Source organism: Herpailurus yagouaroundi, unplaced genomic scaffold (genome assembly GCF_014898765.1).
Source record: "Herpailurus yagouaroundi ecotype Mexico unplaced genomic scaffold, PumYag 192, whole genome shotgun sequence".
NCBI lineage: Eukaryota > Metazoa > Chordata > Mammalia > Carnivora > Felidae > Herpailurus > Herpailurus yagouaroundi.
Window position 1 is genome coordinate 10,120,513 of NW_024412423.1, and position 5,877 is coordinate 10,126,389.

The following is a 5,877-nucleotide window of genomic DNA, read 5'->3' on the forward strand; positions in this document are numbered from 1 at the left end:
GTCAGTTGAGCATCTGACTCTTGCTTTTGGCTCAGGTCATGATCCCACGGTCCAGAGTCATAGGATCAAGTGCCTCATCAGGCTCTGTGTTGGACATGGAGCCTGCTTTAGATTCTCTTTCCCTCTCTGCCTCTACCCTGCTTGTGCTCTCTAAATAAATAAATAAATAAATAAATAAATAAGGAATAATAAAAATTTATACCATGGATTTTTTTCAAAAATAAGATTCCTTATATTTTAACTCTTATTTTTCTTTGTGTAATTGAAGCCTTTATGCTTTTTATTGAGTTTGCCTTAGAGTTAATTATCTAATATTAATTTACTTCTGTGAATTAGAGTCCTTACAAAAATTTCATTATTATATTAAGAATTGTAGAATTTTGGACTAGAAGGGGAGTGACAGGTACTCAAATAGGTAAAAAAAAAAAATACTTAGAGTATTTCTGGAAGGCATGTAGAAAGTGAAATTAAGCAACATGAATCCGTAACTTATCTCATAACTCAAGACACATATAACAACACCCCACCAATTCAAATAATGTAAGGATAATGCATATTTATCTAAAATTAATATTGATTAGAATTTTAGTGTTGGTGTATTTAGATGATGAGAAGTATCTGGCCCATTATATCCTCATTTCATCTTGTTTTTTTCATCCTGTTATTTTATTCTATTTTATTTTATTTTTTTATTTTTTTATTTGAGAGAGAGAGAGCAAGAGAGAACCTGACACTGGGCTCCATCCCACAACCCTGATTATGACTTGAGCCGAAAATCAAGAGTTGATGGCTCATCTGACTGAGCCACCCAAGCCTGCCCTCCCCTGTTATTTTAGAACAAACCACTCAGAAATGAACCCTAAAGTAAGTTTTGAGTAGACAAGAATTAGTTTCTAACTTCGGTCAAAAATTTCCTTTATGTAGAATAATAGCAATACCAATAATAATATTAACATTGATGATAATATTAATTGGTAGAATGATTACTTTGAGACAAATTTTTCTAAGGCCTATCCATGATTAATAAATTTGCTTGAGGGTGCAGAGTATTTTCTGAGCATAAATGTCTGACTCAAAAGCTTTGTTTTTATCTACTATGCCATCCTATCTATTACTCTCTCAGAAATGGAGTCTTATTTCTATGGGAACATCTGGCTCGTATCTCTAAAAATGAAAAACAGAGGAAAACAGTTTACCATTCTTTAGCTATCCAGTATTCAATGAAAAGTTGTAAATCTCTGGAGCTGATTGGCCTAAAAAATCCTTTTCAATAATACGAGATGCTAGCAGATTTGTAAAATTCTTACAGCCTTTATTTTGAAATATTTATGATTGTAGTAGCATGAAATAGGTTAGTATTTTTCTAGAATGTTTAAACAAATGGGGTCATTTCGTTTGACTCCTTCATTAGGTATTCTTGTTAATTCCTCAGATTTTATTTTTCTGCTATGCTATGACTCATCCAGTTTGAAGACAGATATTCAATCCACCAAATACTCTTCTTTTTGTAGTATTTAATCAGATAAACAGAAATCATGCCAACACAACAACAATAACAAAAAAAAATTCCAATCAGGAAATTGTTTCTGTGTCTCATTTCAAAGGCTTTGATAGAAGTGAGAGAGTGTACAATTCATGGCACGATTGACTATCCACCAGCTTTTAATTAAAGGAGAAAAGATGAATAAATAGAATTGATAAATCTAAGTCAGTGTAGAGACACATTTTGACTGTCTCTAAGGCAACCTTAATTGTTTAAACTTGTTCATGATTTATGTTTCGAGAACTTGGGAATTTCATTAAAAATAGCTGAGTTCCATGGCATTTCTGCATATACAGAAATTTAATGATAGTTACAGGCTTTTGTTATGGTGTGTATTTGTATGCTAGACATAGGATTCCCTGAAGACTATATTTGTCCATCAATTGATTATATTTGTCCATTGTCAACACACTGCAAACTGTCCAACCTTCTTTATAACCCTGTCTACCTATGATGCTACTCAGAGGGAGCTCAAAGAAGATGAGTGGCAGTGAACGGTGACACTCTTTTTTCTTCAATCATAACACTAACCAGCATTTTTCAGTAATTATTACACACAAGGAACTGTCTAATCACTTCTCATTTCCTCTTCACTCTATCCTCATGGCAGCCCTATAAGAAAAGTGCTATTTTTAATGCCATTTCATGAAGGAAACGGACATAAAGAAGTAAGTTACCTAACTGGAAAATACTGGAACTCCTGTTCTAACCCAGTCATTGTCTGATTCTAGAATCCATGCTTTATCAACTGAACTATATAGCTCCTATATGCCCTTCCTCCTGGCTTTTAACCACAGACAGTGAACAAAACCAACATGAGGTCACTTTTGAATTGGATCACCATAATGTACCCATCCGTGTCCTCTATGCAGAGAAACAAAACTAAAGCAATTGGGAAAGTAGGAAACCAGAGACCCAAGGGGACTTGGAGAGGTGAGAATTCTGTGGTGTGGGAAAAAATAGAGACAAGATTGGGAGCAGGGGAGTCTCTACTAAAATTCAAGAGGGGCGCCTGGATGACTCAGTGGGTTGAATGTCCGACTTCGGCTCAGGTCATGATCTCACAGTTCGTGAGTTCAAGCAGCCCAACTGGCTCTGTGCTGACAGCTCAGAGCTTGGAGCCTCCTTCTGATTCTGTATCTCCCTCTCTCTCTGCCCCTCCCCTACTCCCATTCTGCATTCTGTCTCTCTCTCTCTCTGTAAAAAAATAAACATTAAAAAAGTTAAAATTCAAATAGATGGTTCTAGACTTTCTGACTTCCTCTTTGATCTCATAATGCTGATACATAAATGAAGAAGTTTGATAATTGAGCTCCTCAGTCTCCATCTCATTCTGGGAGCCAGAGAGTACTTGCTTCCTCAGGCTTTTCCTAAAAGTTTTAAGGAGAAAAATGTCTCCATGAATGTGCTTCCGTGACTTCATAGAGGCATCATCAATCAAGAAAGATTTGTAGAGAATAAAAATTTATCTTCTCCACAACTCTATACCAACTTAAAAAGCAGCACTCCGAGGTGCCTGGGTGGCTCAGGCATTTGAGTGGCCGACTCTTGATTTTAGCTCAGGTCATGATCTGAGGGTCTTAGGATCAAGCCCTGTGTCAAGCTCTACACTGGGCGTGGAGTCTGCTTAAGATTCTGTCTCTCTCTCTCTCTCACTCTCTCTCTCTCTTTCTCTCCCTCCCTCCCTCTCTTTCTGCCCCTATCTCCGGTTCTCACTCTCTCTAAAGCAAAACTAAATTTAAAAAAAAAGGAGTACCCTGTTAGAAACTCTTCCCAAATCACACCCCAGCTCAACCACATTCTTCTTGTCACAAGCCAATAAGTCACTTGCATTGAATCATTTTATCCCTCTAGAGATAACTAGGATAGGTAACTGACATCATTCTTAGAGTAACTATCAAAGAACCAGTTAAAATGCCAAAATATTAGCAGACACAAATCGATTATAGTAAGCCATATTTAAGAAGAGTAAATAGAATTAAAATTGCTATCATGTTAGCAAGATACAAACACAGATTATTGTTGTAGTCATTTTCTGTGGCTGTGGAAGCACATTACTGAAGAGCTCCCAAACAGGTAGGTTATTATCTATTTTAGAAAACCATGTATTGTATATAAATGAACCCAGAGGGCAGACACTTGACAATAATGCTTAAATGAAAAGCAAATACAAGAGGGCTCAGTTAAGAATTTTGATGCAAAAGATCATATCGGCTTTTATCCTTCTGTGGGGCACAACCATAGCTTTCAATTATGTACAACCATTGGCTCAATTTTTATAACGCAGAAAAACTGTTTGACACAGTTCACAAACTAAATTCACTATCTCTGTATCAAATAGAAATTTTATTTTCCAATACAATTAAGCTCGTACAAATAGCAATTGGTTGTCTGAAATGGGCTGGTGTCCTAACAACCTCCCTGCCCCCCTACACACAGCTCAGCACCACTGATGCCCCATAAAAACACCATCTGCCTCTGATCCTACAGGCTCAAGGGATTTTCCAGCTCTGTCTGCCATCCTTGTTTACCCTCACTCTGGTCTAGTTTCCAAAGTTCCCAACTGTTACAACCTCTGTAGAATCTGTCACTCTTTTTACTGACTGCTGGCCACACTTGGGCTGTCTGCTGGGCTTGGGTTCCAGCTTCCCCTGGCATAACTCCCAGAAGGCCTTGCGTCACACATTGCCCCTGGTAGGCAAGTCCCTCTCAATCCATCACGTTCCCTGGTGAGCGTCCCCAAGCCTGATTCACTGTTCCCAAGGACAGGAGGGAAATTGACAGCAAAGGCCAAGAGCTACTGCAATAAAAGTTACACTTTCCCAATTTACATCAGAGATTTTAGAGAAAATACCATAAATATGTACAAATTCAGCTGAAGATTCAGAAGTGTGGTTTTTATATCTAAAGATTTAAAGGAACATAAAAATTCTGATTCGGATATGATGGTAGACTGTAACTATTCAAGATTAGGTCATGTGGGGGCACCTGGGTGGCTCAGTCGGTTAAGCACAGGACTTCGGCTCAGGTCATGATCTCATGGTCTGTGAGTTCAAACCCCTCATCAGGCTCTGCACTGGCAGCTCAGAGCTTGAGACTGCTTCAGATTCTGTGTCTCCCTCTCTCTCTGCTCCTCCCCCGCTCATGCTCTGTCTCTCTCCCTCTCTCAAAAATAAATAAACATTAAAAATAATAATAATAAAAATATTAGGTCATGTGACTGATTTGTTTGAAATAGACTTAGGGCGCCTGGCTGGCTTAGTTGGTGGAGCGTGTGACTCTTGATCTCAGGGTCGTGAGCCTGAGCCCTATGTTGGGTGCAGAGATTCCCTTTAAAAACACTATTTGTATTAAACAGAAAATACCCTTAAAAAAGAAAAATATTCTACCCATGTGCACTAATCTACAGTGAAGACTAATTATGGGACACAGTGACATAAATATATTTGCTAGCTTTGTTAACGGTGCTTGGATTGAAGCCCTTTTATCTCAAACTTTTTCAGGACCCTATGCACACAAAACAAGCTATAAAATGGAACCACTTAGAACAAAGCTGCCCAACTGAAATATAATGTGAGCCATAGATATAATTTCAAATTTTCTGGTATCTACACTTAAAAAATGAAAATGCAGAGGTGAAATTAATTTTAATAATATATTTCATTTGACCCAATATATATCCAAAATATTATTTCAACATATCAATTATATGTAAAAATATAATAAAATGTAAAAATCATTGAGATAATTTAAAAAACGGAGATAATTTACATTTTTTAAACAAAGTCTTTCAAATTTTAAACTTAGAGTGCGGAGGAGGAGGGAAGATGGCGGCGTAGGAGGACGCTGGGCTCACCGCACGTCCTGCTGATCACTTAGATTCCACCTACACCTGCCTAAATAAGCCAGAAAACCACCAGAGGATTAGCAGAACGGAGTCGCCGGAGCCAAGCGCAGACGAGAGGCCCACAAAAGAGGGTAGGAAGGGCGGCGAGGCGGTGCACGATCCACGGACTGGCGGGAGGGAGCCGGGGCGGAGGGGAGGCTCGCCGGCCAAGCAGAGCCCCAAAGTCTGGCTTGCAAAAAGCGGAGGGGCCTGACGGACTGTGTTCCGACACCAAGCGCGACTTAGCAGCTGGGAGGTCATAAGTTAACAGCTCTGCTCAGAAAGCGGGAAGGCTGGAGGACAAAGGGAAGGAGAGCTGCTGAGCCCCCGGACGACAGAGCTCAGTTTGGTGGGGAACAAAGGCGCTCGCCAGCGCCATCTTCCCCGCCCATCCCCCAGCCAAAATCCCAAAGAGAACCAGTTCCTGCCAGGGAACTTGCTCGCTCCG